Consider the following 25,898-nt stretch of genomic DNA (forward strand, 5'->3'; position numbering starts at 1 on the left):
CTGGCTGTTACTTCACCCCATTTCATATCCTGTACCTTTAAACTTCTTATTCTTTCTTTTACTTCTTCTATCCATTTAGCATCTTTGTTATGTTCCACAGGATCTTCATAGATACTTCTCCAAAAATGTATCTACTCCCTCTTTTTTGGCGGTCTTTCACTTCCTTTTACCATTTTTCCCAATTCTCTATAAAACTTTTTTGGGACATCAATAAATTGCTTATTTTGTGCTTTTCCCTTATATTTATCTTCGTATCTTCTAAGTCTTTCCGCCTGTTTTGAAATTTTTAGTTTGTTATCTCCAATAGTGCATAATAGATCCTGGTCTGTTCTAATACTGCGCATTGCTTTTATCGCATCTATCATTCTTAGTGTTTTTGTTGATCTATTCCCTCTTCTATAATCTTCTAACAATGACACTTCTTGTCTTAGCTGCTTTATAGTTTTCTCTATTCGATTATGGTATTCACTTTTGCCCCCTCTTTTGCCTCGCTACCCTGTGTTCCTGTGCTAGAAGTTTATCCATTATTAATTTAGCAACACAGTAATATATTCTGTTTACTTCTGTTATATCGCATGGATCTCTATAGACAGTCCTAATTACTGCATTCATTTGTTTTCTCAAGCTTCTGACTTTTGGGGTTTTATTAACCTTCTACAGTCTATTTCTCTTATTGAGCTTGATATATCTGTCTTTGTCTATTAAATCAAGCAACTCTTCTCTTAACTCATTTTCTTCCAAACTGAAAGCACATCCCTTGTTTTCTGTTTCCTGCGGACATTCTATAGAGATTTCTAAAGCATCTTCCTGTAGTACATAGTCTTCAATTTCATCCTGTGTCATCTGTTGCTCTGTCATATGGGAACTCATTGGCCTATCACTCCTCAACATTGACTGCACCAGAGTTTCCACAGTTTTCTGTTCCTTTCCTTGCTGTCTAGCTTCAAGTGAACATTTATACTGGTTTCCTGTGGAAGGCTCCAAAATATCTTGATATGGCACCTGACCAATTGCTTCTTGTTCCATTGGTTTCTCCTTAATTTGGATATCCATTGCACTATCCTGTTGTGCTTTCTGCATTTGATTTTCTACACTGAATCCTTCTCTTTGCAGCTGTTCCATAACCTCAATTTCTATTTCTTTGACTTCTCCATTACTAATCTCTTTTTCTACTTTTCCTCTTAGTCTTCTTATTTTTTTGTTTTGTAAAGTTTTCCATATCCAGATTCCTTTCCCTATATTTTTCTTCAAATATCTTTGGTGCTGCTCTTTTTGTATTGGTTAGTTTTGCTTTCTCCTTTGCATAAATATTACACCATATTAAATCTCTTTTCCTTTTCCATGTCCATATTTCTTCTTCACATCTCCTGATCTTCTTGTTTTTCCTTATTTTGGGGACTCACTCCATCATGCTGTGATGTAGTCTGTGTTAGACCTTCTACATTAAATCCTTCACTTCGCAGGCACTCCATAACTTCAACTTCTATTTCTTTAACTTCTGCTTTACTAATCGTCTTCTCTACATTACATCTTTGTGCTATTAACCTTTTTATTGTGAAATTTTCCATATCTGGATGCCTTTGCCTATATTTCTCTTTGAATATATTTGAGATTGCCTTCTCTAAAGTAGTTAACTTGGCTTTCTCCTTTACATAAATATTGCACCATATCAAATCTCTCTTTCTTTCCCATATCCATATTTCTTTTTTATATTTTTCAAATATGTCTAGGTTTTGCTGTTTATATTTTCTCACTTCCTCAGATGCTTCTTTTTCCAAAGAGATCAACATTTCTTGATCTATATACTGTTTTTCAAAAATCTGTTGTATTAATGAATGCAAATTTTTATTTGAAGCTTCTGACAGTTTTTCTTGGGGAAGTATTTTTCTTTCCACTAATTTCTCTATTAATCATTTTGTACATCTTGTGTCTGGAAATTCTGGGCTTCTTACATAATAGTAACAATACATAATTTCTTTCCTATCCACAATAGTCCACTTTATCGTCTTTATGGCTCTTCTTTGGCCAATCAGTTTTTGTCACTTTTGTGGACTGCTATTTCCTTCTACAACAGGGGGCCATCCTCCGCCTGGCCAGGCCCCATTGTAGGAATGTTTCCGTATTTTGAGAATTCTACACTGTCATTTTTTTTTCAGTCCTGGCACCAGTGCGCCTACCAGGATTGGACACTTTTTTATCCTGGGTCTTCTATACCCAGCTATCTTTTTTTTTTATTTTTCGATTTACGTCTGCCCATGATATATGCTATATAAATACAGTCTATATATCAGTGTCACCTTGGTGAGATTTTGTGAAAAACAGGGTCCACATCGTGAAGGTACTCACCAAGACTTGAGGATGACTTCAGTTTCAGCCCTACTACTCTCCTTTGCTTGCTGACTTTTCATCTCTCCATCAGGACTCCTAATACTAATAGTACTGTGCGTGATGGCATGGCACTATACTAATAGTACTGTGTATGATGATATCAAACTATACTAATAGTACTGTGCGTGAAGGTACGGTACTATACTAACAGTACTGTGTATGATGGTATGGCACTATACTAATAGTACTGTGTATGATGATATCACACTATACTAATAGTACTGTGCGTGAAGGTACGGTACTATACTAATAGTACTGTGCATGAAGGTATGGCACTAAACTAATAGTACTGTGTATGATGGCATGGCACTGTACTAATAATACTGTGTATGATGGTATGGAACTATACTAATAGTACTGTGTCTGATGGTATGGCACTACACTAATAGCATTGTGCATAATGGCATGGCACTATACTAATAATACTGTGTATGATAGTATAGAACTATACTAATAGTACTGTGTATGATGGTATGGCACTATACTAATGGTATTGTGCATGACAGCATGGCACTATACTAATAATACTGTGTATGATGGTATGGAACTATACTAATAGTACCGTGTATGATGGCATGGCCCTATACTAATAGTACTGTGTGCGTGATGGTATGGCACTATTCTAATACTACAGTGTGCTATACTATGGCACTATACTAATAGTACTGTATATGATAGTATGGCACTATACTAATAGTATTGTGGGTGATGGCATGGCACTATACTAATAGCACTGTGCATGATGGTATGGCACTGTAAAATAGAATTGTGTGTGCAATGGTATGACCTATACTAATAGTACGGTGTATGATGGCATGGCACTATACTAATAGTACTGTGTATGACAGTATGGCACTATACTAATAGTACTGAATATGATGGTATGACACTATACTAATAGTACTGTGTATGACAGTATGGCACTATATTAACAGTATTGAATATGATGGTATTGCACTATACTAATAATACTGTGTATGATGGTATGGCGCTATACTACTAGTATTGAATATGATGGTATGGCACTACACTAATAGTACTGTGTATGATGGCATATCACTATACTAATAGTACTGTGTATGATGGTATGGCTCTATACTAATAGTATTGAATATGATGGTATAGTAGTATACTAATAGTACTGTGTATGATGGCATGGCACTATACTAATAGTACTGCATATGACAGTATGGCACTATACTAATAGTACTGTGTATGATGGTATGGCACTATATGAATAGTACTGTGTATGATGGCATGGCACTATACTAATAGTACTGTGTATGATGGCATGGCACTATACTAATAGTACTGTGTATGACAGTATGGCACTATACTAATAGTACAGTGTATGATGGTATGGCACTATACTAATAGTACTGTGTATGATGGTATGACACTATACTAATAGTACTGTGTATGACAGTATGGCACTATACTAATAGTACTGTGTATGATGGCATGGCACTATACTAATAGTACTCTGTATGATGGTATGGCACTATACTAATAGTATTGAATATAATGGTATAGCAGTATACTAATAGTACTGTGTATGATGGCATGGCACTATACTAATTGTACTGCGTATGACAGTATGGACTATACTAATAGTATTGTGTATGATGGTATGGCACTATACTAATAGTACTGTGTATGATGGTATGGCACTTTACTAATAGTACTGTGTATGATGGCATGGCACTATACTAATAGTACTGTGTATGACAGTATGGCACTATACTAACAGTACTGTGTATGATGGCATGGCACTATACTAATAGTACTGTGTATGATGGTATGGCACTATACTAATTGTACTGCGTATGACAGTATGGACTATACTAATAGTGTTTTGTATGATGGTATGGCACTATACTAATAGTACTGTGTATGATGGCATGGCACTATACTAATAGTACTGTGTATGACAGTATGGCACTATACTAATAGTACTGTGTATGATGGCATGGCAGTGTAGTAAAAGTACTGTGTATAAATGTATGGCTCTGTTCTACTAGATTTGTAGAAAAAGCAGCTAGCTAGTAATATTTCACTAATCACTACCTCTTCAACCAAGGTCCTCTAACCTTCTCCCAAGTCTGTTACTTTAGGCAAACAATAATGAAGATTTTAATTCCAAGAAATACAATATCAGTTCTACTACTCCTATATTAATTCCATTCTTCCACTTATAAACTGTACATATTTTTGTTAGTTCTTCTTTTTAAACTTGTCACATTTTCTGTGCTTACTCACAGAATGCAAACCATTGTTATTTATATACTGTATATTGTTTTGTTACATTATTATATATCCCTTGTTGAGTCTGTAATTGGTCATTACTTGATCGGTGTTCTATCCCAGTAAACAAATTTAAAAATAAATAAGTAAATAAATAAATAAGCACATTCAACAATTCAATATCTGAACAATCTGGACAAAGCAAGTACACAAAAAAGTCCCCTAGTACATAAATATCATAATTAATATTTTGGAATGTTTTATTATTTGAGGTGAATGATCTTGAAAATAACATTCAGACCAGGTAGTGTTGAACTAGTACAACAGGTGAAAGAAGGGGATAAAAGTGTTTACATGACATTAGAATCCAAAACAAGGTGAATGCCAATTAACTAAGAGAGGGTGTGCTCATGCATGCATAAAGCCAAGTGGAAGCATGGCTGGAACTTCCATGGTGGTCCACAAATCTTATGCTCTCAAAATCACTTTCTCATGCAAAAGTAATTTTTGGTGAGTTTTTAATTTTCCACTTTCTTCACATTTAACCAGAATCACTAGTTTCTGCACTGCATTGCATAGTGATATTGCTATTGGTTTTGAACCACTGAAAAAAGGTCCACTGGAATCAGTGCACCACCCCAATAAACAAAAGTATATAACAACAAATAAATGAATAAATAAACATTTTGTGACTCTTCAAGGTTCAATATTCACAAACCAGCTTTTAGCAACTGGATTGACGTTTCTTAAAGGCCATCTAAACATGCAGAGTACCAGCCTCTGATCTTCTTTCAATTTAGTTCCAAGGACCATCAACCCCAGCTGTATGCCCATTACAGACTCTCTTCAACATTAAAATGCAAAGCTGTTCTTTATTAGCATAAGAACATTTACAAAGATTAGTATGCATGGCGATAAACCTTCTAAACACTGGTATGTACAAAAGCACCCAAATGGAACACTTTTTTGGTTTTTACTATATTTGAATCCTACAAAAATGATTTTAGACAGTAAGTATGGGTTTAAAACCTTCAACACTGGGACATGGGAAGAAAAGAAACCAACAGGAAAATATTTATATGTTTGAATTCTGTGAGGTAAGATTTGCTGGTTCTCCATTTCGTATGTTGATATTCATAGATTGTCATTAGGCTAATGATCTGGGTGAGCCTTTCTAAGTCTAGCTAAGTTTTCCTGAAAGAATAATGTGTCCTGTATCTGAATAGGACATTGACAGCTAGGTATTTATAAGCAACCTCTGTCAATAAGGGATATGGGTGCTAGGCCCGGTGTAAATTTCCTATTCTCCATCCACTTGTATAGGTCGTGCTTAAACTGGGTAATAGACAAACTCAGCTTCACATGGATGTGAGGCCTGTTCCATAGGAGGGGCAGTTTCCAGGACACATATCAGTCTCACAAGTATGTTCTATTTAAGTCAAAGACAAAACTCAGGTCCCTAGACCTCATATTTTTGGTACTCTTTGACTTATGAATATGTAGAAGGTTCATAAGTCTGAGGTTTGCAGATGTCTTGTAAAACAGGCAAAGATCACCCTTCAGCAATCTATAGGAGGATGAGCAGAGGAAAAGGGTTTTAAGTGCTTTGCATAAGGCAAGTTTGTTATGCCTTATATTCTTTTTGTAAGGAACCTCTAAGGTCGCTCTATTTGCTGTATATGGCTGGTCAGGTACATACCAAAGGGAGCATGGTTCTCTATGATTTGTCTGATAAGGGTAGAGTACAGTGGGATAATGACCTCTTTGGACCAAGATGCCATGCCCGTACTTATGAGTTGCACAACATAAAAGGATTTCCTCATCAATGTGGCCACATAGTGGTCGAAGATAAGGCTACTGTCTATGTATGTACCCAGATCCCTGACCACTGGGTCAACTCTTATTGATAAATTTAATCAAAAATAGGAAGGCGAGCCATTGTTCATGTGTTTGTGTGGCATTAGAGTGAACAGTAATTGTGTGCCAGGTACAGCTGGAGACATTGACCAAGGTTTGTGGTCTGCCACTGTTGTGCAGGTGGCAGGTAAAGGGAGTAGGTGCTAGGAATAATAAAACATTGTAGGACCTGGAAAAGTCCAATGAGCAAATGATGAGATAGTTAAGTATTTAACTGGAAAACTAGACAGTAAGAGACATTATTATAAAGTAGAAGAGAGTAGAATTTTTTATGATTTGGATCAGTAGTAATCCCTGGGATATTACTGCTCTGACAACCAGCATAAAACACACATTTTAATGTTTTAACTCATTACAGCTAAGTGCGTCTCCAGGTGTTTCTGCAGTTACCTCCTACTGTGCTTCTAGGTGTGAAATATTGATTTTTCATATTTGCATTAATAATTCCAAAACCATGTTACATACAAGGTATCAGAATATTTTACCATGAAGCATACATGATGGCAAACAAACTTGTATTTGTTAGAACTGTAAGGTGATAACTTCATTTTTTAAAGGCACAAGCCAAACCCACTGGGAGTTAAAGCTACACACTCAAAACAGCTGTACTGAAGGGAAACAGTTAAATGATTACAGGAAATCTTGATCTTGTGAGAAAGAACAGCACTATAGCCACTGATGGAGACATAGAGAGATAAAGCATTACCTATGACCCAGGTAACCCAGGTTTCATTAGCAGGTCAGCTCCTTGGCACTGCTAGCAAGGGAGAATGGGCGTGCCCATCTTGGCTGGAAGGGAGGGTGGAGCAGAGATGATAAATGCCAAAATCATTTAGGGAAGAGAGCACTGCATCGAGTATCCTGGGAGGGATGAGCTTAAAGCTAACCAGGCCACCACTTGCTTGTAGTCTTCATAGGCAAGTATAGGGGAAGGTGCAATTCACACAGGGGAAGATTTTTTAAGTCTCTGCAGTGAAGAATGCATCTCATATCTCAATTCTTGGGGTAGAATTAGGACTAAAGAAATGCCCTCAGTTTCAAGGATGCTGTTGAGGGCAGAAGCAACCCTCATGACTTCCTGTGTGACATTTTCCCCAGATGGTACTGGATATTCACTCATAAAGGGGAACAAATGGAGAGACCCCAATGGTTAGCTGGTATGGGGGCAACTTATAAAAAAGGTATGGCATCTAAGTCCAAGGAAGTCATTGTTCCACTAATTTGGCATTCATCAGACCTATCATTGAGTACAATGCCCCCTTTGGTATGTACCTAACCAGGCATATCCAACAACTGTAACATCCACAGAGGGCACTAAAAGAATACAGGGTGAAAGTAAAATGTCTTATGCAGACTGTCTCAATGCCTTATCCCTGTATTGTCTCCTTCAGGCTTTTGGGGGAGATCTATACCTGGCATACAGGGCATTGTCAGACCCCACTCTGATGGACTCCCTGCATATCCACAAAACAAACAGCACCAGCATTACACATTCTAAAGACTTAACCCTTGGCTGTGATATAAATAGGACCTATTGGACAGGCAGGTATGTATCCCAGACACTAACCCATCTATGGAACAGGCTTCCCATCCATATGAAGCAGAGTTCCTCCCTAACCCACTTTAAGTGCAACTTGGACAATTGGATGATGAACCAGAAATTCATCCCTGGTTTGGTGCCTATGTCTCTAATAGACACAGGCAACCTGTAAATGGTTCATCTTCCAGGCCCATGCTTACACTTATCAAAGGTATCAGAACTTGTCAGAGATTCGGGATGCATGGCTAGGCTTAAAAAGGCCCTTGTGGTCATTAGCCTAGTAAACGCCTATGAACTTAAAAAAAGATAAACAAAAAAAAAAAGACTATTAACATGAAGAGGTACACACTGAACATTATGCAGATCGAATTTATGCTGTCTTAGTGAGAATTTTTTTTATCAAAAACTACTTTAGTTCTCTCTGTTTCATATCTACTTTAAGGTATATTTTATTGGTCTACAATACATAAGCAAGACTACGAGTTGCTTGAGAAAGGATGCACACTGGACAGCATTTGGGAAATTTTTTCTGAACCTTTAATAAAGCCAGGTTTAAGACAATTATACAGTAAGGGTTTATTGCTCGTTATTATTCAGTACAGGTAGGGAAATGTGAAGTTTTTCATGGGATTATAAGTGATCATCTACCTATTCTACTAGCTGCTATAAGCTCAAATAAATTAAATGCTATAGTACACTTTCATTCTTTTAGAAATACTAAAAAACATTTATGTATTGGACAGATTAAACCAGAAAAATGTATATTAGACAAATGCTATTGATGCCAAAGTCAGATTATGTTCAAAGCTGATGACAGGTGAATTTCCTTTCTCCCATACAGTCGTCAAGGTTCCTTTTGAAGAGGGCCAAAGAGGCGCTCTGCTTGACATGTATGGGCAATCTATTCCAGAGTCTGGGGAGTCTCTGGGTCAGGAACCTATCCCTCCAGCATGTTTAGTTTATTGTGTTGACAAGGTTTAGATCCCTGGAGCGTGTGGCTCTGAGGGATTGGGATTTCTTTAAGTGTAGCATGTCCAACAGCTCTGGGCTTGACATGGCCTTGTATGTTAAGCAGAGATTGCCTCTGAGTAGATGATATGCAACAGAGTATAGCTGGAGTTTTTTAAGGCGGTCAGTGTAGGGCATCTGCTTTAGGCCTGTGATTCTTTTAGTGAGGTATTTCTGCGGCCTTTCCAGTTGTTGCAGATGTCTTGAGAGGTACATACCAAATGGGGCGTTGTATTCTACAATAGGTCTAATGAGGGATGAGTACAGTGGGGCAATGACCTCCTTTTTCCTGGATGAAAAGCCCTTAGTGATGAGGTGTGCCACATAGAAGGATTTCCGGACTGTTGTGGCGATGTGGTTATCGAAGGTGAGACCACTGTCCACCTGTGTCCCTAAGTCTCTTATCACACTTTTGGTGTTTAGTGCACGGCCACCTATATGGTAGTTCACAGATAGCACCAAGCATCTGTTTCTGTAAGGCCCTTTTGTAGAGTATCCACATCATTTGGGGATTCAATAATGGCTCCCAGTTTGCAGTCATCTGCAAACTTTGTTAGCCAGAGTCCCTTAGTGTTGGCCTGTACTTCACAGAAGTAGATGCCAAACAAGAGCGGTCCCAGGACTGAACCCTGAGGTACTCCACTTGTCTGGAGCTGGATTTAGAGTCGGCTACTTTTACAGTGTGGGTTCTATCAGTAAGCCAGTTAGCAACCCATTGGGTGATGTAGGGATTAATGCCCAGCGTAGTAAGTTTATCTATGATTCCAGAGTGGGGGATGGTGTCAAAGGCCTTGGCAAGGTCTAGATAGGCTGTGTGGACCACCTTACCCTTGTCCATGGCTCTGGAGACTGATTCAAATCTTTAGTAAAAATAATAAAATGTATATGGTGAGCACTTTACAAAACACTACTTCTTCAGACCAGATATATTTTATTATTTTTATTAAAGTTATTTTAGGGTCTATATTAGAACACCGAACATTCAAAATTTCGAGTGTTCTAATATCAAACCCTATGAATCGAAAATTTAAAACATCGAACATTCAGAACAGCAATTTTTTTCTTAGGGAAATTATTTGCTGTTCCAAAACACATACACACAACACAAGCACACCAAACAAACAGCAATCCACACACATACACCTAAACTCTTACACCTAACCCTACACTAAACTATACATACACCACTAACTATCCACTTACCTTAACCCAAACCCTAACACTAAGGTCCGTCACTATTGCACAGTCACCTCACCCGTGCCCTAACCCTAACTCACCTACCCCGCCCTAACTCTCACGTCCACGCAGTTGCACACTTACCTGACCCACGCCCTAACCCGCCCTAACCCTCACGTCCATACAATCGCACACTTACCTGAACCCAACCCATAACTTTGGACCACAGCACTGAAAATACCGAAGCAACAGAAACGGACAACTGAATTCTTTCCCTAAGAAAAAATTTGTTTTTTTTTTGTTTCTTCAATATTAGAACACTCAAAATTTTGAATGTTTGATGTTCTAATATAGACCCTTATTTTATTATTTCAGCCATGGTGTGTCAAGTATGTTACAGAAGAGACAGATTTGTCATGCAATGACTAGCTCTTCTCTGGAACAAACTTCCTGTCTAGATCAAGCAACATGACATAATATCTTTCTTTAAGAAAGAATTAGACAACTGGATCAGTATTCATAAATTAACCCCTGGTATGAAGGGGTTGTTAGCCCTTGAAAAAGGAGGTAGGGTCTAAGGGTGGCCTGGTTGATCTGTACGTTCTATAATTCTATGAGTTCATTTTTTTTAAACAGCTTTATTAAAACACATTTTAAACAATGACATAGGTACACATGCATTTATTAAAAAGAAAACAATCCAGATAACTATTTTCGTTGTTATTTTTATGCAGTACTACTTGCAGAAATTTGGCCATGGCATCATGGACACTTCCCTTACTCTTTTTGTTGGGTGCACTGGGACCTTTTACATTTACTGGCTGTCACCAGCTCCAGTAAATTGGAACTTGGTTTAATGTCTCATCTAATGGATGACACATTTAGGAGGACAGCACCCCCTCATGCTGCACAGACTTCTTGTCTTGCAGCACCAAAGGTGAGTGTGCTATCTGTTGTGCCACTACCACTGCTATTTTATATGTCCTACCAATTATCCCAGTTTTAACAGCAGCTTCTGTTCTAAACTCAACTAAAAACTCTACCAGAGCCAATGATTCACTTAGCACTCCCCTATCCATTTCTTTTTGCCTTTATTCAGTTATCAATGTCTCGTGGGGAAGGCAGTCTTTAATCCACAGCCCAAACTTCTGCTTGGCCTATTAGCTTTCTGTGACTAGTTATTTGCTCCTAATACCTTAGCTCATTGCTAATTTCCTCCAGTGAATTCCAGACCCCTCATACATTTATACCTCTCAGTAAAATCTCCTTTCTCCATTCCTGGTTAACTTAGCACTTAGAATACTTTCTGCAACTTTATGAATTTAGTATTCTATATCGTTGTTATTATTCTCCTTAAGGACCTGCATCCAAAATCCTCTTTCCATTTTTCTTGAACTCCCCCTTGTTTTATCATCCCTTTCCACTTTGATTTATTACCTTCTGCTTGTGTTATGTATAAGAGCCTTAACTACATAGTTGTAAAGTATCCCTTCAAATTAAACAATCCTAAACCATCTTTTTCTGTGGGAAGAGTCAACTTATCCCACTTAACTCTTTCCCTCTCAAATAAATTCCTTCAATTATGTATTAATTATCCACAGCTTCTCCTCTGGTTGATGAAAATATCCCAGGCCTGTGTATAAACTAAATGGACCAAAAACAATTACACTGTTTCTGTGTTACTATCCATGTGTGTAATCAAGGGCTACCAGTATCTCAGTTTTTGTATTATCTTTTGATTAGTCTCTTCCCACATATCCTTAGCTGCCACACCAGAATCTTTTTTAATCTATACTCCAAAATACTTCACCTTATCATTGCTCCATAAATATAGGTATCGCTATACCAATTTTTTGTGGACACACAGTTTACCTGTCTAGTCTTTGTTTTACCATCATTAATTTGTATCTCATTTTTGTCCTCTATATTTTTCCCTGTAATCAAGAATATTTATTCCCCTTGATATCAATCAGCATAAGTCTGACCTACCTGAATGACCGATAACACCATATTGCTGCATGGAGTCAGAAGAGTCAGATCATGATTAAATGGAGCCCTAGGCAGGGGTACTGACCCATCCCTCCTCCCAGTCATATCAATATCGAATTACTTGGCTATTTCTCTCCAATTACCATTACTCATTGTCAAAGCTTTTCAGTGTGCATACTACTGTCTTCATTACTTTTACATTGATCACAAAGATTTGGATTTAATTGAAATGTTTTATTTAAATTTTAGTACACAAACACTGTCAGATACTTGTTAAACACAACAAAATAAAACAAAACAAAACATTCCCACACTGAAAACAGACTTAGCATGAACAGCAGTAAACTTCTCTTCTCTTCCCTTGAAACTCACATTTATTGAAAACACATTTGGCAATCCCATGAAGGGTGCAAGAATTCAAAAGGCAAATGTGTAATGCATTTGCTAACACTTTGGGACAACCTACTGGAAGCAAGTGTCTCTTTTCAGGGACAGACCAGAAGCACTGTCTGGTGAAGTGATTTAGTCAGTCACACAACAGACAAAATGAAGGCTGAAAGTATCAAACCCTGCACTACATGAAGCAGCTCATTAACAGCACATAGCCTTGCACATCTGTCTTAAGTATCAGACAAATTGTTGTAGCCAAACACAGTGCATTTCATATTTACATGCCTGCAAAAAAAACAACTTAAATGAAAAATGTATTCATAGTTAATAATAAACTTGTAATAATCAACAGTCAACAAAACAAGAAAACCAAGAATCGTACCCAAAAAAACAACAAAACCAAGAATCGCACCCAAAGACATGGAGCATATGATGATGCTTCTGTATACTGCAGTCACTTTTTTCCCATACACCAGACTTACTCTGAGATGCAGGGACTCCAGTTACAGCTTATATACACAATAGATGTTTGATTGCAATCAAAACATAATTAATGACCTAGAAGTGTATTTCAGCTCACTGTTGTGAGAACCATATAGTGCAAACCATTGCACTCCCCAACCTTGTAGCTCAAGAATCAGGGACAGATTTTAAAATCGGTCTTCTATACATAAAAAGCTGCTAGTATAATGGGTTTTGCATTACCATGACTTTTCTGAAGGGTCTGAAGTATCTATAACACTTTACCAGAGAGCCATGAATTGTATGAGGAACAGACCCTCAACATGAAGAAAAAATCAGGGCAGCTAAGAGCTATTCCATCTGCTCACACCCATGTGCATGGACACACACACGCACACATACAAGCACACACACGCGCTTGCGCGCACACACACACGCACACACATACACATGCCCACATGCACACACACGCACACTCACACACACACATACAAGAGCGCACACACACACGCACACACACACATGCCCACATGCACACACACATGCACACACACACACACATGCACACACACACACACACACACACACACATGCGCACACACACACATGCATGCACACACACACACATGCACACACACATGCACACACACAAAAAAACATCAGTTAAAGCTACTTGTATTACGCCTGTAAAGCCTGAAAAATAATGCAAACTATTAAAAACACAAGAAAATCTGCAGCATTTCATGCACTTCAGGAATAAGACTAAGCAAAGCACAAGACTAGACAAAAAATCATTATTGTACCTTGTAAAAAACCCATCAAAATAATCCAAAACTTTTCTGGGCATCCATCTCAAGCTGACTAAGCCCAGCCCACAACTCAATAACTAGTCCATCCCCTGATGATCCCTCAGCTAAAACAGCAGAGAATTTCAACAACCACATCATATAATCCATCACCGCCGTACTAAAGAGTAAAACCATCCTTGACAACACTTCTTACTAAGACCAGAGTTTCCACCCCATTATTAAAAAAAAATAATCCTCAAATTAAAAACTACCACTCCAGCTACAGATACTCTACTATCAGAATATTTAAAAATAAATGCAGATGCCTACCCCTTAAACCTTCTAATCAATAGATCCATCAATGACTGCCATACCCCCAACATCTGGAAAACGGCCTATATAATGCTACTCCACAAATGGAGTCTTTCCAGAGATTATGACAATTTTACGTGTATTGCAGTACTATCTCCCTTATCCAAAGTTCTTGAAAATGTACACAAATCCAGATACTCAACGATCTCACTAAAAAACAACCATCTTTCCCCTTACAGAACATGGCTTTTACCCAACCATAACACTAATACAGCTCTATTACAATTTACCAATACCATCAATAAGAGCCAGACTCTGGCAGTCTCATCTCTCTCCATGATTTCTCAACCTATCTAACACTTTTGACTCAGTCTCCCACTACCTACTACTGCAAAAGCTTTTGTCTCTTTCTCCTGTCCATCCTTGTTTAAACGGTACTTTCAGACAGATACTTAGCTGTTAAGTGGCAAACTGAGCATTCCTCCTTCCTGCCAGTCAAAGTGGGTGTACCCCTTGGGTCACTACTATTTAATATGTTTATAACTGACCTTCATACTTCAGGCAAGCATGCTCCACTAATACAATATGCAGGCGATTTAACTATAAGTTTTCTTCCCCTACCCTAAATAATTGAAAAATTCTGACCCAAGATGTCTTTACCTCTGTCTAAGCCTGGCTTGAAAACTCAGATCTCATATTAAACCTTATACAACTAAGCTACTCCTTTTTACTTCTAAGTCATTTTGTCAAAGTTAAGTCCACTTTAACATTACTTCATTTAACAACACCATCACTGAGTTTCATCCTTACACTAAGCTTCTAGGCATTACTATAGATGATAGAGGTCAACCCAGCTGTGCTTTTTGAGGTGCTGACGCAGGTTTCTACTACTAAACCTCCCACAGTTTAGCTGATTTTACTAGTTCTACTGCAGAACCCAGTACATGTAGCCCACCCTCCTCCACTTATTACAGAATATAGTTGTCATAATGGAAGGTCGGTTTCCCACCATTTATTACAGAATATAGTTGTCATAATGGAAGGTCAGTTTCCCACCATTTCTCCAGCCAGGCTGACTGATATGGGTATCTTGAGGCAATGCAGCAATTGCCTCTTGTATACAGACAAGCTACTACTCCTAAACCAGATACGCTATGTGTGAGATGTCTTTATCTCCCCCCCCCCCCCCCAGAGAGTAACATGGACATGCAGGGTTTCAATGCCTTTCACACATTCAGACAAAAGAACAAACGTGAAAAAGACAAGGGAGGAAGAGTATCCATCTTCTTCAAAGACAATTACGCCTCTAGATTGGTTAAACAGTACACCTCCCTAGAGTTACTCCAAGTTCACTAACTGTAGGAAAGAACCCCTCCATGTCATTGTTAGTTATACATTCCCCACCACAAACCAGGAAAATCACACAGCCTACCTGGACCTACATGAGTCACTGTCAGTACAGCCAAATAGCCTGGTTATGGGTGAGTTTAACTATCCTTCCATCGATTGGGTAACATATTTGAGCATAAATGCCCTTGCCCAAAGGTTCCTGGACTTTGGTAACATAAATGCTCTGGAGCAGATAGTCAGCACCCCCACAAGGGTCTCTATCATTCTTGATGTAGTGCTCACCAACATGGGGGATCGCTGCACCACCCCATGTGTGGGGCCCTCCCTGGTAAAGTTTGATCATAAATCAGTCTCTTTCAAAGTAACGATTGTACCTGACCCACCCTCAGGAGTAAAAAGCTTAAAAAATTTCTCCAAAGCAAACTATAGCCTACTGAGTGATAGTGTCAATAGCTTCAGACCCCCTGCCAACACTGACAGCAATGACTGCTATACTGAAGTATACACAAATGTCCTGTACAAAGAGCTATATAAATGTATAGATTCAGGGATACCAGAATGGATCAAATCAAGATCCTCACAAAAAAAAAAAAAATAAGCCACCCTGGTGGGCATCCGGCTTAAATAGGTTATACAATAAGAGAAAGAAACTGCTGTCAAAAAATAAGAGGGAATGGTCCCAGAAAAGGAACAACTCCCTCCAAAGCATAAACAAGCAGATTACACATCTTGTAAAGTCCTCTAAAGCTAATTACAAAGCTAAATTAGCATCCCTAGTTAAGAAAAAATCACATAGCATTCTTTAGCTACATCCAGAATCTAAAAGGGAATGCTCAACTTTGTGCCAAACGAGCTGTGGACAGTACCACTTATACTGAACCTATGACATTGCCAACCTGCTAATGGATAGGTCTGGTGAAAACTTCATCCCCTCATCCCCACCAATCATACCCCATAACATACCTGTAACCAGTCCTCTGCCTAGTATCTCCAGAGAGCAGGTCATAGCCACACCCTCCAAGGCCAAAAGCATAGCCTCTATGGGACTGAACAACATTCCAGGCTGCCTATTAAATGGTCTAAAATAGGAGTTAGCGGAACAGTTGAGCACATTCTTCAATCTCAGTCTAAGCACTGGCTTTGTCTCAGCTGAGTGGAAAATAGCAACCATAATCCCCTTGCACAAAGAGGGGCCCTCAGCCAACCCTAAGAACTATAGATCCATAAGCCTAACCAGCCTTATCTGTAAGGCCATAGAGAGAGTCATAATGGATCTTATCAACATGGATATAGGGGACCATCAAACAATTGACCCAACCCAGTTTGGCTTTGTTAAGGACAGAGCTTGCCTGCAAAACCTGGTGGACTTCTTCAAGAATGTCACCAAGGCCCTGGATAAAGACAAAACAGTTCATACTGCCTATCTTGCCCTAGCCAAGACCTTTGACACATTCCCTCATTCAGGCATCATTGAGAAACCCATCCAGCTGGGGATTAACCCTTATGTCACTAGATGGATTGCCAAATGTCTCACAAACAGAACATGTACAGTCAAAATTGGGGATGCCATCTCTACTAGCAGACCTGTTATCAGTAGTCTTCCACAGGGATCTCTGCTAGGCACCCTCCTTTTTGGTATCTATTTTTCAGAAGTCTAGGTGAAAATACATGGCCTATGGCTTGCCACGTTTGCTGATGACTGCAAACTGGGTGCAATCATTGAATCTCCCAAAGGTGTCAACATACTACAAAATGGGCTTACTCAGACAAATGATTGGTGCCAAGGCCACAGACAAACTAAATGCAAAAAATGAATTATCATCCCCTTCAGAAAATTAGAAAGCCCTGCTAATTACAACATTAATAATATCTCCATAAGTTCAAACTCAGTGGTGAGAGATTTAGGAACGCAAGTTGATAGCAGCCTTAAATGTTGATCATTAGGGGTCCACAGTAGTAAGGAAGCCCTTTTACAATGCACACCTCATAAGCAAGGGTATAACATCTAAAGCTAAGGAGGTTATAACTTCCATCTACTCTGCTCTCACCAGACCAACAATACAGTACAATGCTCCCTTCTGTATATACCTCACCAGACATCTGCAGCAAATGGACAGACCTCAGAGGTTTCTCACAAAGAAAATTCAACGCCTACAACACATGACCTACACAGACAGATTGAAGGCCCTATCACTTTACTTAGGATCGTAAAGACTGTTTAGAGGCAACTTGTGCCTGACCTACAGAGCAGTCTCAGACCCTGTTTTGATGAAGCTGCTGCACATCCGCAAATCCAATGGGACAAGATTCACTCGCTCTAGGGATCTTAACCTAGTATGCGATATTAACAGGACATGCTGGAAAGACAGATATGTCTCCCAGAGGTTTCCACTTCTCTGGAGCAAACTCCCAATTCAAGTAAATCAGAGCTCCTCAATGACCTTGTTTAAGTGCAGCCTGGACAACTGGATGGGAAACTGTAAATTTACACCAGGGATTAAACCTATGTCCCTCCTAGATGGGGTGGCTGGCGCTGATCTTAGATTCATGTACACATATAGATTATATATCTTGGCCCATGAGAGAACAAGGGTATAACACGGCTTGGCTTGTAGGGGCCTTAGGGCCAATAGCTTAGTAACCTCCTATGATCGTATAATATGGAATTCGGCCCACATCCAAACAGTAGTGACAAGGACACATCAAAATCTATATCTGCTGTACAGGGCAAAACCTTATCTCATAACTACAGCCAAGGAAACAGTCACAAGGACCTAATACCCACCTTACTACAGGGCTCTCAGATCATGACAAAAGTAGCAATACTTCAAACAACAAAACTCAAGCAGTGTTGTAAGAAAATAACAACATTTGTCACAAATGCTTCCTACAGCACCCACCACTGTCAAGCTCTCAAAACAATAAACTGGATAAAAATACCCAATGTCCTTTATCAATCCCAATTCTTAATCATACATCACCTAATACATGACCCAAATAAATACGCAGCCCTCAAATCTCTAATCCAGCCTTATAACCCAAGCAAAAAATTAAGATCTCTAGAAACATCTCTGCTCACCATAAGAAAAGCTCAAAACACAGCAGCAGATGCTCTCAGCTCAAGCTTGTATCCAGGCTCTTGAACCAAATATCCCCTACCCTTAAACAAGTTAAAGAATCACAATCTTTTAAACTTCACCTCAAACAGTTAAGAGAATCCTAAATCTGCAAATGCCTTCCTCCAAGTTAAACCAAAATGAAATTCTCACATCTAAAGGATAAGCAACTTGAACATAACCGCTCCATACTTGGAAAGGAACTCATGCAAATGAATGCATCCATAAAGGAAATATTTAATTACTTGGCATGCCATGTGTAATATATGTTTCATACTGTATTCCTTATAGGCACCTATTGTAATTTTACTCCAGTACATGGCTATGGTTGTCCATCTATGTATGTATGTATGTTAAAGTATCAGTATCGTAAAAGATGTATGACTTATTGTAATAACTATAATCGTGCCTATTGTAATTGTTTTGTCATGTGGAACTTCTCTCCCAGGGCCTCTGCTGAAAAGGGGTTATCATGCTCAGTCAGACATTCCCGGTCAACAAATATAATAAATAAATAAATACTACTGTATACCTCAGATATCTGCATGAAATCAAGTAAATGAATACATTTATATCTAGTCCAGAAATGTATCGCATCTTGATCTGTCAGTACCATAACAACTTGCCAGAAAGCTAGCAACATTGCAAGTACCAGACAAAAACAGCTCAACTTCTTTGCTCAAGAATTTTGGACAAAGCAAAGAATAATAGAGTGACAAGCTAGGTATAAACCCTTTTACCCACTGGATAGCCAGCTGGCTCACTGATAGGAATCAGGAGGTCAAAATAGGTGAGGCCACCTCCACCAAGAGGTGAGTCACTAGCTGAGTCCCCAGGGCTCAGTGCTGGGCCCCCTCCTTTTTGGCATCCATTTCTCTGAAATGGAAGCAATTGCTGAAGGTTTATGGATGACTGACTTTGCAGATGACTGCAAGTTGGGGGTTATCATCAAATCCCCTGCAGACACTAGCATTCTTCAAAAAGGTCTGCCTCTGACTAATAAATGGTGCCAAAGCCATGGTCTTAAACTCAATGCTAAGAAATGCATAATTGTATCCTTTGGGAAATCAACCATCCTGGCTGTCATGTTAATAATACATCCCTAAGAGTTGACCCAGTGGTCAGGGATCTGGGAAAGCACATAGACAGTAGCCTTACCTTTGACCACCATGTGGCCACAGTGGTGAGGAAATCATTTTATGTTGCGCAACTTATAAGTAAGGGCATGGCATCTAGGTCCAGAAAGGTCATCATCCCACTGTACTATGCCATTATCAGACCAATCATAGAGTACAATGCTCCCTTTGGTATGTACCTGGCCAGGCATATACAGCAACTAGAGCAATCTCAAAAGATCCTTACAAAAAGAATGCAAGGGATAACAAAGCTGTCTTATGCAGAGCACCTTAAAGCCCTGTCCTTCTACTCAGTTTCCTATAAACTGCTGAGGGGTGACCTATGCCTGGCTTACAAGATATCCACAAACCCCACACTTATGAATCTCCCACATATTTGGATGTCAAAGAATACCATAAATACAAGGTCTAGGTACCTGAATTTTGTCTATGATATAAACAGAACATGTGGAGAGACAGATATGTGTCCCAGAAACTGCCCCGCCTAATGGAACAGGCTTCCTATCCATGTGAAGCTGAGTTTATCTCTTACCCAGTTTATGCACAACCTCTGCAAGTGGATGGGAAATAGAAAATTTACACCGGGCCTGGCACCGATTTCCCTTATGGACAGAGGTAGCTTATAAATGCTTGGCCCTCAATGTCCTATTTGGATGCAAGGCATCATTATTCTTTTGGGAAAATTTGGCTAGGCTTAGAAAGGCCCCTTGGGTCATTAGTCAAATAACAGTGTATGAATCTATAAATTTATGAAGGCCCATACTTTAAATATTTTATTTTATCTGTTTGTTAAGCAGGTAAACTCACTTGACAAAGTGTCCCATTTCAGCGTCAACCTGGGAGCATTGTCCAGTTAAGTGACCTGCTCAAAGTTAGACAGAAGGCAAAAGGAGGCAGAAGGATTCAAACCTTGTGCTTTTGACTACAGGAAGCAGCTCATTAACAGCTCAGAGCCTTAAATGCCAGGCAACTCTAATTTGCTTAAAAGGTTAACCAAAAAACAGGTGTTGCTTCAACACGTATACTCTGAACAATAAGAACTACAAAACTCCAATGACCGCCATTACTGACTGACTGTAATCCTCAGTGATTTACCAGAAAAAACTAAGTTATGAGGGACAGAGCATAAATAAATACAATTCAAAATCAGTTATGTTCTGCAAGCTTGGAGATAGATAAGTGGTAGACTATATTCTGCTTTACTCTAATTCACTTTAAAAGTCAACAGAACAAAATGTTGTGCGTCAACATGCATTTTCATCAAGAGCTACGAAACTCTAATGACTGGTATTAGTGACTGACTAAATTAATGCAGCTAGTACAGGTGTTTAAGGCACTAAGCTCTTAATGAGCTGCTGCTCCCTGGAATCAAGTGTACTGGGTTTGACTCTCTTAGTTCATAGTTTAGTACTAAGCTAACTGCCCTTGCGAGCCATTTTAAGCCTAGCCAATTATCCCTTGTGAGACTCAAACCCTGCACCTTGTGTTTGTAAGGCAAACACCTTAGCCATTAAGCCACCCTCCCAAGTCTTCCTCCACTTCCCTACTGTGCAACCCTTTGCAAGTCATTTGACCAGACAGTGCTCCTGGGTTGCACTTGAAAACAAATTAAATATCAACATAACTATCAGGCAAAATGTTCAGCTCCTGAAAGATAAGAGCTATGAAAGTCTAATGGCTGGTATTACTGACTTTCTTTAATCCTTAGTTATGTATAAGAAAGTGTTTCAGGAGGTTTGAGGACTGAGATTTTGTGGAAGTCTGATAATGAAGTTTTCATGGACAGGATCTCTCTCTCTTACACACACTCCTCACTTACACACTCATTCCAACCATTTTCAAACAGATCTTGAAGGGACTCGCTCTCCTGCCAAAATCACATCATTATCAAGGCATTTACAAACTCTTACAGCAAACAATACTCTTCCAGGTATTTAAATAATATTGCATTAGCATGAAACTATTCACACATGCACAGTATATGCATGTGTAACCTTACCTTCTGAGTGCTGCTGCTCGTGAGTGAAAGTAAACTTGCCCAGATATATTTCTCTTACTAAATAATAATAAAGCTTACTAAAATTAGTTTTAAGTATAGTGGGTAGTCAAACATGGCCCCCTACCACAAGCCAAAGGCTGCAGGCAGACCATATTATCCACCACTGAGTGCCTTAAATTATGTTGTCTGCTATACCTAGAGGAAAAGTCATCCAGATTAGCCACTGTAGGTTGTATAAGGAAATATTACAAAGCATTATTTTCTGAAGATCTTTAAGGATTGTTTGAATGATAGAAATTAAGAAAGGTATCTTTTCACTCAACAACGAAATGCATTTATACATGGTTGTAAAACAAAAAAATTGAGGAAGAATAGCAAGAAAATTCCACTAAGGTATTTATAGCTGTAGCTAGGGAATTTGGCATATGGAGCAGCACAAACCCATTTGGTGCCTCTCCTGCTATGTGGCTATTGTCATTGCTTTATTTTTAGGAACAGGTTAACATTTTACAAGCTTTTAATCAGTGATTGTTTAACGCCAGCATTCTTTATTAAAGGTCGTTGTGATCTCCAGGACAGTTTAAAATACAGTTTACATGCCGTCTACTAATATCATCATTACTTAGGTTCATAGGTTCATACTAGGCTATCTGCTCTAGGGCATTTATAAGCCTAGCCAGAGTGTGTTTGGCTTTCGCCACCCATTTTAAATTAATTTTGCTATGCCCTTTTTCGAGGTTAGTATACTGTGCTTCTGTCTAACAGTGACACAGAAGTGATACCCGGGGTAAACCTACGATCTCCCATCCACTCATCAAGATTCCTCTTGAAGAGAGTCAATGAGGGACTCTGCCTAACCTGGACTGGGATTTTATTCCAGAGTGAAGGGAGCCTCCGGGTTATGAATCTGTTCCTCCAGCATGTCCTATTTATTTCAGTGCTGAGGTTCAAGTCTCTTGAGCGTGTAGCTCGATGGGATTTGGATTTTCTGAGATGCAGCATGTCCATTAATTCCGGGTTGGACATGGCTTTATACGTCAGGCACAAATCGCCTCTGAGCAGGCGGTATGCCACTGAGTAGAGCTGGAGTTTCTTTAACCGGGCAGCATATGGCATCTGTTTGAGCCCTATGATCCTCTTGGTGAGGTACTTTGGGGTCTTTCCAGTTGCTGCAGATGTCTGGTAAGGTACATCCCAAAAGGGGCATTGTACTCAATTATGGGCCTCATGAGGGATGAGTAAAGAGGCACGATGACCTCCCCTGATCTAGATGTGAATCCCTTCATGATTAGGTGGGCTATATAAAATGTTTTTCTAACCACTTTGGCCACGTGGTTGTCAAATGAGAGATTGCTATCAAGTTGGGTCCCCAGGTCCCTAATTACTTCTTCTGTACTTAATGGATTACCACCTATGTGGTAATTTGTGGGCACTTTGTTTTTGCCAAAGGGGATGACTATACACTTTTTGGCGTTTAGCTTGAGGCCATGGCTCTGGCACCAGTTGTCTGTTTCTTTGAGGCCCTTTTGGAGGATGCTTGTGTCAGCTGGAGAGTCGATTATGGTGCCCAGTTTGCAGTCATCTGTGAACTTAGTCAGCCACAGTCCTTCCGTGTTGGCCTGTACCTCCGAGAAATATATACCGAACAAGAGAGGTCCCAGGACTGAGCCTTGGGGGACGCCACTTGTAACTGGTTTGGAGTCTGACATGGCTCCAGCAATTCTAACCGTGTGGGTTCTGTCCTTGAGCCAGTTTGCAACCCATCTAGTGACATAGGGCTTTATATTTAAGCTGGTGAGCTTATCTATAATGCCCGAGTGGGGTACTGTATCGAAGGCTTTTGCGAGGTCCAGGTAGGCTGTGTGGACCACCTTCCCCTCGTCAATGGCCTTGGTGACTGTTTCAAAGAAATCAACCAGGTTTAAGAGGCAGGATCTGCCCTTAACAAAGCCGAACTGGGTAGGATCCAGTGTCTGTAGGTCCCCAATATCTTTATTTATGAGGTCCATGATGATCCTTTCCATAGCTTTGCAGACCAAGCTAGTCAGGCTTATGGGGCGATAGTTTCCAGGATCCGTTGAGGCACCACCTTTGTGGAGAGGGACCAATGTTGCTGTATGCCACTCTTTGGGTACATATCCTGTAGTAAGGCTGAGATTGAACAGTAGTTTTATGTTTGGGTTTAGCTCTTCTTGGAGTTCATGTAGGACGCAGCCCGGGACACCGTCTGGTCCCATTGATGCTGTGTCTTTTGCTTTGGAGAGGGCAGCTCTTACCTGAGCATCTGAGATGTCAGGGGCAGCACTCTGCTGGGATAAATATTTGCCCTTTTGGTGGGGAGTTTTCACTGAACCTGTCAGCTAGGATGTTGACAATGTCTGTGGGTTTGGTGTATTTTTTGTCATTTTGGACTAATTCTGAGCATATCTGGGAATTCCCACCCAGGTTCCTAACATAACTAAAGAAAGCCTTGTGATTATCCTTAGTGTCCTGTGCAATTTTTCTCTCGAAGCTGGCCTTAGACGATTTTATGAGTGCCCGTAGTTTTTTGCTAATGCTGATCAGAGATGCCTTCCCTTTTTGGGATTTTGCTCTATCATGTAGTAGCTTCCTCCTTCTATTGTATAGTTTGTTTATGGCTGGGGTCCACCAGACAGGACGTCTGCCTTTAGAGGATTGGGTCTTGGTTTTATTTGGGATTGCATGATTCATGCATTCCTGAAGGTGTTCATAGAATGTGTTTATAAAGGATTCTGCGGTCTGGGCCATATTTTTCACAGGCCCGGGGGCTTTGAAGGATTCCAGCTCGGTTTTGAGGAGTGTGAAATTTGCTTTAGAGAAGTTTTTCACTGTGGTTTTCAGGGCAGGGGGTGGAGTCGGGATGTGAATATCCAGTGAGATTAGTTTATGGTCTGATCTTACCAGTGAGGGATACACTTCTGGTCTGGAGCATAGAGTCCCCATGTTGGTGATGATCAGGTCCAGTATATTTTCCCCTCTTGTGGGAGTGGTAACAAGCTGTTCCATAGCATTTGAGTTTATAAATTCTAGGAACCTTTGGGCTAGGGTGTTGGAGCTAGAGTAATGCTCCCAGTCTATGATTGGGTAGTTGAAGTCGCCCAATATAATGGTGTTTGGAGAGACCTTCATATTTTCCAGTGTTCTCAGGAAGGCCGAGTGGGGTTCCTGGGTTTGGGAGGGTGGTCTGTAGCAGGCTATAAACTGGAAGGCAGTTTTACCCACTGTTAGTTGCACATGGATAGTCTCTGATGCTTTGTGCTGTGCCACCAACCTGGAGGTGTGGGTATCTTTGACGAATATTGATACTCCCCCTCCTTTTGTAGTACGGTCCAAGTTTTGGGGCCAAAAAGCATGGTATGAGGTATAACCTGGTAGTGCTGGGGTGCTCTTGGGAGCCTTGAACCAGGTTTCTGTTACTGCACAGATATCGATGTTCTCCATGCTAAGGAGAGTTTCGAGTGCGTGCAACTTGAGGTTTAGACTTCTGGCATTGAGTAGCATTACTCTTAGTTTCTTATCCCTTGTGATACCTATGGAGGTGGGTTTGTCTTTTGAGCCTTGCCTAAGAAAGGCACTATGGGGGTAGCAAGAGCCTTTGCCAATATCCGAAAGCCCAGGGGTGACGGGTGCAAGCCGTCCCTAGTGAAGCATCGTGGCTTGTCGAGCATGTCATCCCAGGCTGACAGGCATTGGATCCCCTTTGAATGACACCAATACTTAAGCCAATTGTTGAAATTGATCATCTTGTCTTCATATTGTGGCATCATTCTTGGTGAGGGTAAGATGCTACTCAAGGTCAGGGTCATACCGGCCTGGGCTACATGCTCAGAGAGCTCCTCTATGTCTCTTTTCATGTAGTCCAGGAGGTGCGTCTCAGGTCATTCACACCAGCATGGACAATGACTGAGTCATATTTGTACTTGCCTTGGAGTGACCTGAGTGCTTGTGTTATGTGGCAGATCCTAGCGCCCGACAGGCAGCTCACCGTGACCTTCTCCTTGTTCAGCCTGGTGAGCGAGACGTCAGTGTGCCTGATGATAGAGTCACCTATTACAAGTGTAT

At 40.0% G+C, this 25,898-nt stretch overlaps 1 protein-coding gene across 7 annotated transcripts in view; it reads right to left on the minus strand.

Moving 5' to 3' along the window:
* FRY (FRY microtubule binding protein) overlaps positions 1-25,898 on the minus strand; it is a 2,210,679-nt gene that overhangs the window by 474,967 nt on the left and 1,709,814 nt on the right. The window lies entirely within an intron of this gene.

Source organism: Protopterus annectens, chromosome 5.part1 (genome assembly GCF_019279795.1).
Source record: "Protopterus annectens isolate FY-2018-M chromosome 5.part1, PAN1.0, whole genome shotgun sequence".
In the NCBI taxonomy this organism is placed as follows: Eukaryota; Metazoa; Chordata; order Ceratodontiformes; family Protopteridae; genus Protopterus; species Protopterus annectens.